Source organism: Limulus polyphemus, unplaced genomic scaffold (genome assembly GCF_000517525.1).
Source record: "Limulus polyphemus unplaced genomic scaffold, Limulus_polyphemus-2.1.2 Scaffold2992, whole genome shotgun sequence".
Lineage (NCBI taxonomy): Eukaryota > Metazoa > Arthropoda > Merostomata > Xiphosura > Limulidae > Limulus > Limulus polyphemus.
The window spans coordinates 93,317-104,730 of record NW_013668602.1 but is presented as its reverse complement, the minus strand read 5'-3'; the positions used below and the strand labels follow the sequence as shown (position 1 = coordinate 104,730).

Below are 11,414 nucleotides of genomic sequence, written 5' to 3'. Positions count from 1 at the left end.
AAAACAAACAAACATCTATTATTGGCTGGCAATTCCTGTTTCATCCTGTAACGAAGCTTTTTAAAAAAACACTAAATTTCTGTAAAAAAGCTAACTTCAAGGAGTAATGGTAACATCGTTTACACTAGAATCATGTGTTTTTTTAATTGCTACTAGTTATTAATATACTTATAAAAGATAATGCTCGGTTTAAAACTATGTCACCTCAGTGAAATTGGTTGACACCATTGTTTTGGTTTTTGAATTATCATGTAATAGAAAAGAAGCAGAAGAAAGAAGAGCAAGAAATTCAAACTTTTTGCTATGATATTAACAGACATTCCCAGAACTTGTGACTCAGTTATTACATAGATATTGTTATAAAAGAAAACACACTGTATAGTATTGTAAAGTTCTGATGACCTATTGAGGAGATATTAAAAATATCATTTCGATGAACAATCCGAGCCATCCCTACATAGGCAGTGCTACCGCCTGCCTGGTATAAAGTGATATAATAGTAGATACTAAATATGAGGGACTGAAATAGTTTGGCTAATACCAAACAAGATAGAGAGTGATATAATGGTAGATAATGAACTCGATGGACTGTGATGACTTGGTTGATTCCAAACAAGATAAAAAGCGATATAAGAGTAGATACTGAACACCAAGGACTGTGGTAATATGGTAGAAACTGAACAGGATCGAAAGTGATTTTGTTTTTCATGTTCCTTGTATATAGTCATTATTTTTTCGTTTTCTGTTGTAATGTATTTTATTTTTATGTTGGTTATTAATGTGTTCATAAAACTAAATACTTATTTTTCTCCATTAAAATCACATAGAATATCGTCAACATATCTTCACCAGGAGAACCGAAAATTATTATGGTAGGTTCAGTTGGAATATGAAGTTTAATATGACTTATTTTTTAAAATTATCACAAAATTTGACTATCTAAAAGTTTTTAATTACAGATACCAGAAAGTATCAAAACAAGGTCCTTCAAAACAATTCATTAAAAATCTATTTTTTTTTCTAAGTTGGCGATGAAAGAGTAGTGGGAAAATGTGCAAATGTATATTCCATGTTTCATTTATCTCGTCTCAGAAATTGAGAACAGTATTTGTTTAATAGTTTGTTTGAAGTTAAGCACAAAGCTACACAATGGGCTATCTGTGCTCTGCCCACTACGGGTATCGAAACCCGGATTCTAGCGTTGTAAGTCCGCATACATGCCGCTGTGCCACTGGGGGCGTATTGTGAGTATAAAAAGTGTAAAATTTACTCGTGTACTGAAAGAAATATCGCAAGAGATTATCTTTAGTATCCAAAGATTTTTCAAGAGAAAGGAATGCGAATGAACAAATGAGTTTCCCTTTAATATAAATGTTCTTCACCTTTTAGAACTGTATTAAAAAATAAGTTGCTAAATAAAAATCACGTAACAAAAAAAAGAAATTGTTTTAAATAAAAATTATATATTTTTCTAGTCAGCGCATAGTTACCAGCCGCTAATCCGCAGAAACGTCTAGTGAAAAAATAAATACAACAAAAGGAAACGAAAAAAAAGTAATTTGAAAGATTTAATTTTCATGAAATTTATAATTTATACACGTGTTAGGAACAGGTGATTCCGAGAATGTCTTAAAAGTAATTGGACTGCACTAAACAAATGATTAGCAAATCACTTAGTGAAATTATTATAAAAAGAGTAAAAACAAAGAACCTGAAAGTAGTCTTATCACAAAAACGGTTTAACGGAGTTAAAGGCTTAATACTTAAACCTATAGCATACTTAAGAAATTCACCATTAACAACAGACGACATGGTATAAGTAAGAAAGAAGTTACCGAGTATTTAGATTTAAATATTAGATACAATATCACTCCCGTCGATAAAGCAGCTAAAAAAATTTGTTTAATTTGTAAAAAAAAATATATTCAAACTTTATATAAAAATACTAGGAGTTAATTTTAAAACTCTAAAGCATTCGGGTAATGAGGCATATAAACACGTTAAAAATGACAAAAAAGTATCATTAAAAACGTATTACAATGTCATTGGATTTTGGTGTACATTCCCTAAAATCCTATGACCTATAATATCTATATAATCTTGGACTCCAAAATTACATAAAAAACTATACAAAAAATACAAGTTTATTGCCGAGACAAAAATGCTACTACTAAAGACTTGTCACTTCTAATAAACAATAGTCTGAAATGTATTAAAGAGCATTTGAACAAATACTGTAATATTATCAAAGAAAGAACCGGTGTTAATCTGTTCTTATCTTTAGTAATTCCATTGAATATAAAGAGAAGATTAGAGGCTTTGAGGTATAAATAAAGTATATATATAATATATATTCTATTCCTACAAGTTTTGTATTATTTATCTGACAACACTTTTGTACAATTCGGCCAACATGTCTTCCAAGAAATAACTGTGAAAGGACACTAATCCAGAAGTTGCAACCTTATATTTATTCAAACTGGAATTTTCATATATCCAATCCTAGTAAGAAAGATTATAGTAACGTTTTCTACATTAGTCGCATTAGTGGGGATGCTGGTAATATTATTTTACCTTGCTATCAAGGTTTTCTTTACACATCAGACAAGTTTATCAACCATAATCTACAAAATGTTTCTTTTTTTTACTAAAAACAAAGTATATTACCTAAGTTTTGTATCATTATCATTAATTAAACATATAAATTCAAAAGTTTTAATACAATAAGCAATTTTAAAGTTCTAAACATTCCATTTGCCAATACAAATATTCCTAATAAGTTATGTTACAATATTTACTGGTCACGCTATATACTACACGATTTACGAGACAAATCTTAAGCTCATTATAATTATTCACAAATGAAGATTCTCCTACAGCCTTTGAACACTAGATTCATTAATTTTTGCGAAAGATTCAACAATCTTTTTCTACCAATTATGAATTTTAAAAGTTTCACAGAATATCACGACCTCTTCAAAAGTACTGTGTTTACAATTCGATCTCTTGGAAACTGTTTAAGTTAATAATTAACCACCATTCTAGTATAGTGTAGTGGCTACCTTTAGTGGCTACCTCCTGTTAATGACACCGCTATAAACTTGGTTTAGATACCCGTGGTGGACAGAGCACAAATAGCTCTTTGTGTGGCTTTGTGCTTAACTACAAATAAACGTGTTAGTTTACGCTTATACTGTAGTTAATTCAAGCTTTAAACTAATCCTTTATAGTATAACATTATTTCTATTACATTTAAATTGATTGTGTTTTAATTAGAGTATCAAATTGAATATATAGTTAACCCCACTTTTCTCAGTAGGCCAGTGGTAAGTTTGCTGATTTATAACGCTAAAAGGTAGGGTTCAATTCCTGAAGGTGAACAGAGCGCAAATAGTCTACTGTGTAGCTTTGCGCTAAATCTTATTATTTTCATTACAATTAACATGGTTATGTTTTAGTTAGGGTATCAGTTTTCTTGCTGTTTATTGTATGATTCTGTCAATTATTTAGTCTATTTATTATTTTTTATCTTCATTAACATTAAATGTTTTATTTTTTGCTTTATTGTCTGTACTATCTTGCTATTTTAGATGTCAAGCTACTCTATAAAGTTAAGATGTCAGTTTTGCCGTTTAATTGGCTTTCATTGGTTGCAAGACTTTGTTAGGGAAGATATTTCTTGTTTGTTGTTAAGCATAAAGTTACATAATGGGATATCTGTACTCTGCACATCGTGAGAATTGAAACCTGATTTTTAGCTCATAAGCCCTCATATTTACCACTGAGCTATCGGTAGGCGTCTAGTTCTTCGGGGAACATTAAATGTAAGTAGTGCATCAAACAAACCGCCGGTGTTTATATTTTCCGTAAGTAAAGTATACTGTATTGTTTCTGTAATGTTATCTTCACTAAATATATGAATTAGAATGTTTAATATATTATGATATATTATTGGTATTACGACCGAAACATTGCTAACAGCGAGGGTACTCAACTAATGAAATACTACTTTGTATATTTTTATTAGTTATACTCATTACTGCGTTTATTTTTAATTGTAATCTATATAAGTAGCTTGCTTTGATTAGAAGTGAACGTTGACAGACAGATTTAGACTTTGTCTGAAATAACTTGTTTATTAATCGTATTAATAATAGTTATGATAGTGCTTAAATGTTTGCTTAATTCTTTTAAGATGACAGAAGACAATTAGAAGTTATGATCGAATATAGAGAGTACAGCTGTAAAAACTAACGATAATGAAATTATAAAGATCTGACATTTTATTATAGTACTAGTAATAAACGACCATATTACACCAAATGCGTGATTTTTCTTTAATTGGATACTCAACGTTTCGCTTTACAACTTCTTCAGAAACGTTCTACTAAAACACAAACCAGTATCATATCATTATAGTGTGAACAGAAAAACAATTACTCGCCCGACACCAGCAATAACCGCTCCAGTTTGCTTTTACTGTCTATTTTTATCCTTGAATTTTTTCGTAGTTATAACGAACAATTATTACAACAGTTATAATTAACTATATTCTTACCATGGTCTTGTAAAACATAGAGATGCCTGATTCGAAGTTCCTTGGCCAAGTTCCCTAACGTTTGCCCAAGAGCTATCAATTGATTATATTTCAAGGTATTATTTCTGCTACAAAATAAAATCTGAGGTGCTAGCATCAAGAAGGTAAAGAAAATCCCAAAGTAATACATGAATACAAGAAAGAATTTCACATACGCTTTTTAATAGAGGTATTTATAAATAGTATTGGTTCCAGTGATGCATCATACATTATATAGTAAGTGTTGTTTTTATTATATTTATTTTTCCTCCCTGAATAATGACGTCAAAAATCGTTCTAACTTTATTCATCTACCGAGAATGGGACCAACATCGAATGGTAACAGACTGGTCGTGAAATCTCCTAGTGTTTATATTCGAGAAAGCAAGACCTAGATGACAGTAATTATGCCTAATTAACTGATATTTTGGTGTCTAAAGATGTATGAGGTGACAAATGGGACGATTATTTCTTACATATTAATTCGATATAGTTCTCGTACAAACTGTTTTATGCTATAATTTCCTGCGTTACTTTATTCCACTTTCCTAAACAAAAAAAAAAAACTTGATTTATTTCACAGAATAAAACATTTAAATAAATAGTTTACTTCTGTCGCGGTAAAAACATACGTACACACTAGTTCTACGTAATGCAATAGGCGAAATTCAAGTTTATTGAACATTCGATTTTCGAATTTAGTACGATGTTATTGTTTATTCAAATTTAGAATAGCAAGTTAGATGATGGCTCATCGGATTATAGATATACATGTTTACCTTGGAAACTGCCACTGAAGTCACTGTTTGTTTTTAGGGAGTGACGATACAGTGAAGTGCCAACTCTGTTAGTTCAGAAGGCAGAAAATTGACAAATGATTTTCTAAAAACGAGTCACAGTAGACCCAACTGTCGCATAGCATTTTGCAATTGGATTATAAGAGATATTGTTAGAAAAAAAGACGTAAAGAGTTTCACATCATAATACGCTTATTATAAAATTCTTATTTTTATAAGTTAATGTGTTTCATTGGAAATTTGAAGTTAGAATACGTAATAAAAACTATTATCACAAATTTGGAAATTTGAAGTTAGAATACGTAATAAAAACTATTATCACAAATTTGGAAATTTGAAGTTAGAATACGTAATAAAGCTATGATCACAAACTTTAAATGATTATATTTATTAGTACTCCAAGTTTTAACGTTCATGTGTCTCAAGGGAAAGAGAAAAAGTTTGTATCTGAAATTTTTGTCAGTGTTTTCTTAATAAAACATGTTACTAATTTTTAGGTTTCAAGTGGACTCTGACTAGTGTACATTACAAACTATATAATACCATAAAGATTATGTTTAATTCATGAATCATTTAATTTTCATCTCACTGGTTTAGTTTATATGTGATCGCCCTTCTAATAAAATGTTAAGATTTTTAAAGAATTTAAGTAGAAAACTGGGTCACACGTCCCTAAAGCGCATTTCAATGCACTTCACTTCATTGTTTCATTGATATTTACATTTACTTAAACACGAGTGTGAAGCCACCTTTTGGTAGAACAGATATAACGCTTGAACGAAGACACACTTGCATAATTTATAAATAATAACATTACAAGTTCGCACCATTGGATTTCTGTATGTCTGAACAATTACCATGAACGATGTCCGGGTGAAAACACTAATATGCTGTGTGCCAGGTTAAGCTTTGTGAACGAGCTACATGCTGTGAACGAACTGTTTATTTTGAAATGAAAAGCTTGTTGCAAGGGCGGATTGGGGATTAAAAACGGCACGGGGAAATTATTTTTATAATACCCCTACAATCTGGTTGAAGGAGAGTGAGGGGTTCACGGAAAAAAAACTGACAGGGCGCTGTGCTCAATACATCATAACCTATAATATGTACTAATAATCACTATTCAAACAGTTCACAACTCCTTTCCCAGTGGTACAGTGGTAAGTCTGAAGGCTTGAACAGTAAAACCGGGATTCGATACTTTTGGTGGGCAGAGCACAGGTAGCCCATTGTGTAGCTTTGCGCTTAGCAACAGACAATTCACACCTTAAACTAATCATTTTTCACTTACAACCCAACGTTTATTGCATCTATTACCCGTCTTAGAAACAAATTCAGAAAAATAAGAAGTTTAAAAGTAATGTAATTACTCGTTTACTGCTAATCCACGCTACAAGCCGTGAAAGGAAAAATGGCCACTGATTAAGGCCATATATAAGTGTTAAAAAACAAAAATCTTTCGAAGAATACAGCTCAACAAGAATTTTTGAGGTTCCTTGTGGCCGACCGGCCTCTGGATTTAAACGTGTAAAAAAGTAATATAGCTGATTCTGGTTGTTCCGGAACACCAGAATTTAGTTGTTTGGGAGTTTTCTGCTTATCAAAGTAATCGTGTATAGTTTATGATGACAATAATGTTTCTCAAGTAATTTATTAGTGTTAATGAAGTTCTTTGTGTAAAAGTAATTCGTGCTTGGAGTTTCGTGAGCACAATGTAAAAAACAACAACAACAACAACAAAAGATATTGAGACTGCTTTTGTGAAATATCATTCGTATAAAGCATGAAAATTAAAATGAAGACCCGGTATTTTATTTTTTCATTATAATCGTCACATTAAAGTTCACCGTTTATATTTTGTTAATATGCTTACTTAAGCTTTTTAAACAACAACAAAACGTCATTGTGTATATTTTCTAAGTTCCTAAGCCCATACATTCATCTTGCAGTATATTCTTCAGTCTTTGATCAGCTTCAATAGATCAGAAAAAAAATTCGTTAGAAACCATATGTTTTAATTTTGTTATTTTTTAGTATATTAAAATGCGTATCTAAGAAACGACGTTGATGTAAATTAAATATCACGAATGTTAATCAAATTATTTTACAGCATTCAATTATAATTTAAAGGTAAAACATAAGTATCATTATGTCAATTAACGAAGTTTCAAATATTTGAATCCAGGTAGACAATAGGTATATGTACTGACAATCACAGGGAATCGAACGCGGGATTTTAACTCAAACTTACCATTGACCTACCGGAGGATTTCAGGTAGGCAGTTACACAATGCAGCATTAGGTACATAATTAATATGTGTAAAATCTGTTGTTTGTCAAAAACTACACAACCTTTGTTCTGTGCATCACAAGTATCAAAACCAGATTTCTAGCGTTACTAGCCCTCAGACTTACCGTTCAGACACTGGGGGCGTGTAGCACTAAATCAATATATATATATATATATCACAATGTAATTGTTAAAAACAATTAAAGAAAGCTGTATATATTTATATCACACATTACAGAAACTAAATGGTGAACGTCGTTTTGAGCACGTATTACGATAATAAATAAGTAAATTTAGATGACTTTCATTATTTTTATTAATTCTGTAATTTCTTTATACTTTCTAAGTAAAGGAAACGGAATGTTACGAATGGCAATTAAATTTTATCATTTTTTGCTAATCTATACAAAGTTCAGAAAATTTTGTTTCAAGAGATGCTACAATAAATACTGAGTACAGTTTCTGACGAACTATAACTTTGTTAAGGACAAAAAATACAAATTCAAGTCTCTAAAGATTTTGAATAGTGGGTTATATATAGTTTATGAAATTGTTTCATATGAGCGTTTTGTTCATCTTAAAAACCGTAGAATTCGCTGTTAAGTTCCACTTGTTTTGTTCTTGTGTTTCACAATAAAACTGATTTCATTCATATCCTGTCCCTCGATGGGAGAGCAGTAAATCTACGGACTTACAACGCTAACATTCAGAGTTCGATTCCCTGCGGAAGACACAGTAGACAGTCCAGTGTGGCTTTGATCTAAAACAAACAAATTTTGATCATTTACATCTATATCTTCAACAATTATAAAGATAAAAAGACATACTTAATGTCGAATTATAACACTTCAATTTCTCTTTAGGATGAATAAAACATTTATGCAAATTAAGTAATTAAGGTATTTTCTGCTCGTACTACATACACTGTCTCTACAGAAGAAGTTAATAAGTTATAGCACCTCAACCTGGGCCGCTTCTCTGGTGTACAACAGTATTCGAGAGAGTTTTCTTCTGCGAGATGCCCATCATTCCTGACAGGTCTACACAATGAAGGATTGGGAGTGTGAGATTTGCACCAAACCATTTCGAAACCCAGCTCGTATTAGTTGTTCTCTGAAAGCATCCTTTGATGGTGGGTGGAGAGATGATTTCTTTGTAGTTAAAGCCAGTACGTATCCTAACTTGTCCAAAGTTTCACGTGTACTGTGCCTAGTACCATACAGAGAAATGGTTAACTATCGAGCAGCAGAGCCTTTTAGAGCTGTTGGCATTACCTTGACATCGTCAGTAAACTTTCTATAAGCACTGCATTTGCTAAATTTGAAGAAACCGTTAGTACTGTCACATCTAGTAGGTGTATATACCACTGGCAAATTTTCATACAAATCTTATCCTGAAAGGAATGTACACAAATTGAGACAAGCATGGCTTTTCTCACACTGCACAAAAGTTGCACCAATATATCAGTATCACAACACCTCAATATAATATGCTCAAATGTCGATGAAAAATCTATTGAATGCAATGCCATTCTGGTGTCTGCTTCTTCATGAGTGGAGTACATGGCGAACATGTCTGTAATACTGGTCTTGCAAACCATTTTTGCCAGAAGACTACTGAAGAAGCCTCCAGAAATAATGACGTTCTTTCCACCCAAGAGGTTAGAACCAATCTACACAATATGCTTCGAAACAAACTCTTTTAATGCTACTTTGTTTCCAGAATTCTTCATGAAATTTCTGTAATTTGATACAGGATGCTCATCTGTAATCACAGGATTAGCCCATTGATTGATCCCATCATCTTTGCCTTTCCTGATTCTTGAAGAATTGCAGGTTGTTATGCCTGTCAAGTGTCACTGCAATAGCTGCAGTGGCAATGTCATTTTCCAGAGGGCTTTGTATGACTTTGTGAGATGAAAGTGAGATGATGTGAGATGAAAGGTAATGAGATAAAATGTGACTCATGCAGTGCTTCAAAAAAAAAAGCCATGTCATCAGCGATATAGGCTTTTGGTATTCATTGGAAGCAGATTGTGGATCTTTTTGCATGTAGATTCCAGTCTCTTTGTCAGTTTAGAATTTGTAACTTTCACATCGTCGTGAAAGAGAAAAGACGGGGCTGTAATAAGTTTGTGCTGAAAAACTAATTTCAGATTCCTATCTCTTTCTTTTGAGACAACAAACCTCCAAATTCCAAAATCTTTACTCTGACCTCTTTAGTGTCAGTGACCTGCACATGTCAGTGTTTTGGCTCGAGAAACTATATCCCAAAAGCTTTCACATTTCGTTGTTTCTAGAAGCCACTGTTTGTCAAAATCTGCTTGTTGTCTAGAGCCACTGTTAAGGAAGTCATGTAAACTTTTCTTTACCTCTGAAGATTTAACTTGTTCTGTCGCATTGTTTATCAGCTCTGATATTGTGATGCCATTTCCACAATCCACGATGTAATCTTCTATTCCATGAAATTTCCCATTAGACTTGTGAATGGATGAGAAAAACGTAGAAATTTGATTAAACAGTTGCATGTGCATCCCGTGCATAGAATCTAAGCAAATGACTACTGGCTACAAACTTTCTTAGTAGGCAATGCAAGTCTTGCTATATTTCATTCCAACAATAAAACTAGTGGATGAAATTGTTTGAAACTTCATAAGAACTTTCATAAATGCATGTAGTTTAAGAAACATGAAGCCTGTTGCTTTTCATACATTTAGTTTTTTTGCATTATGATCTTTAATATCTTGGAAAATTACATTAGGAAATGGTATTTATAAGAAATGATTACATTACAATATTTATATTTGTTGCACATTTGAAGTTATTACTATTTTATGTTTTAACACATTATTTTGAAATCCCCAAAAAATTGTATCATCCATAAAATGCAAATTTTATTTATTTTGATTTTTTTTAATAATCGCATACTCTCCTTATGGTTTCAAGTAATATACAAGACCCGAAAATAATATTTGTAAATAAATCTAAACAATAAATGAGTATTTTTATTTTTAACTGGGATTTCATGTTTATATAAAAACATTTTAATTTTGTTTCATAAATATATTTTTATTTAAAGTTTATGTTTCATTGCAGCGGTACTTTTGTTTATTGTGCCGAATAATAAACCGTGGGGTTAGCAGCGTGAACTTTGTACGTTATTTGTAAATTATCTCACCCCTGTTGGGGTCACTTTCGTTCAGCCCAGTGTGGGCACATTTGAACATTACTGTAGATATGATAGTAAGAAAGCTTTTCGGTACTTGAATATCATTTCTTTGAACTTTCAAACAAGTTTATTTCAACATATGTCTGTGTATATTGTTTCACTATAGACACAAAACTAATTGCCACTACTAGCGAATGTATGTAACAGTTTATAGTGCAGGTGGTTTCAATAAACACCGCCTGAGCCTGACTCCTTGTTACTTGATACATCCTGTTAGAAGAGATTACCAAACCATACAGACACAATAAATTACAAAGAAAATTACTTTACGGCATTTAAAAGATTAGTCTTGGTCACATTCCTCTCATTATAGGCAAGATTTATATTGGAATTCGAAACTTTAGCTCTTCAGTGTATTGAGACTACAACTGTGAGAATGTCATAGCTTCCCTGTATTATTGAGATGAATGTATTTAGTCTGTTTCACAACCAACATATGGGTTTTATTGTTGTCACTTGTACACTGAGTTTTAAACCATTTGAAAAATATCAGAATAAACAATATTATATATATATATATATC

The 11,414-nt window shown here is 31.7% G+C and overlaps 1 protein-coding gene across 1 annotated transcript in view; it reads right to left on the bottom strand.

Moving 5' to 3' along the window:
• Positions 1-7,257: 7,257 nt before the first annotated feature.
• The window catches only part of LOC106468395 (motile sperm domain-containing protein 1-like), a 35,194-nt gene continuing 31,037 nt past the window's right edge, over positions 7,258-11,414 (bottom strand). The window contains exon 7 of the transcript XR_001291383.2: positions 7,258-8,423. The gene's annotated coding sequence lies outside the window, so the exon portion shown is untranslated. The remainder of the gene's footprint in view (positions 8,424-11,414) is intronic.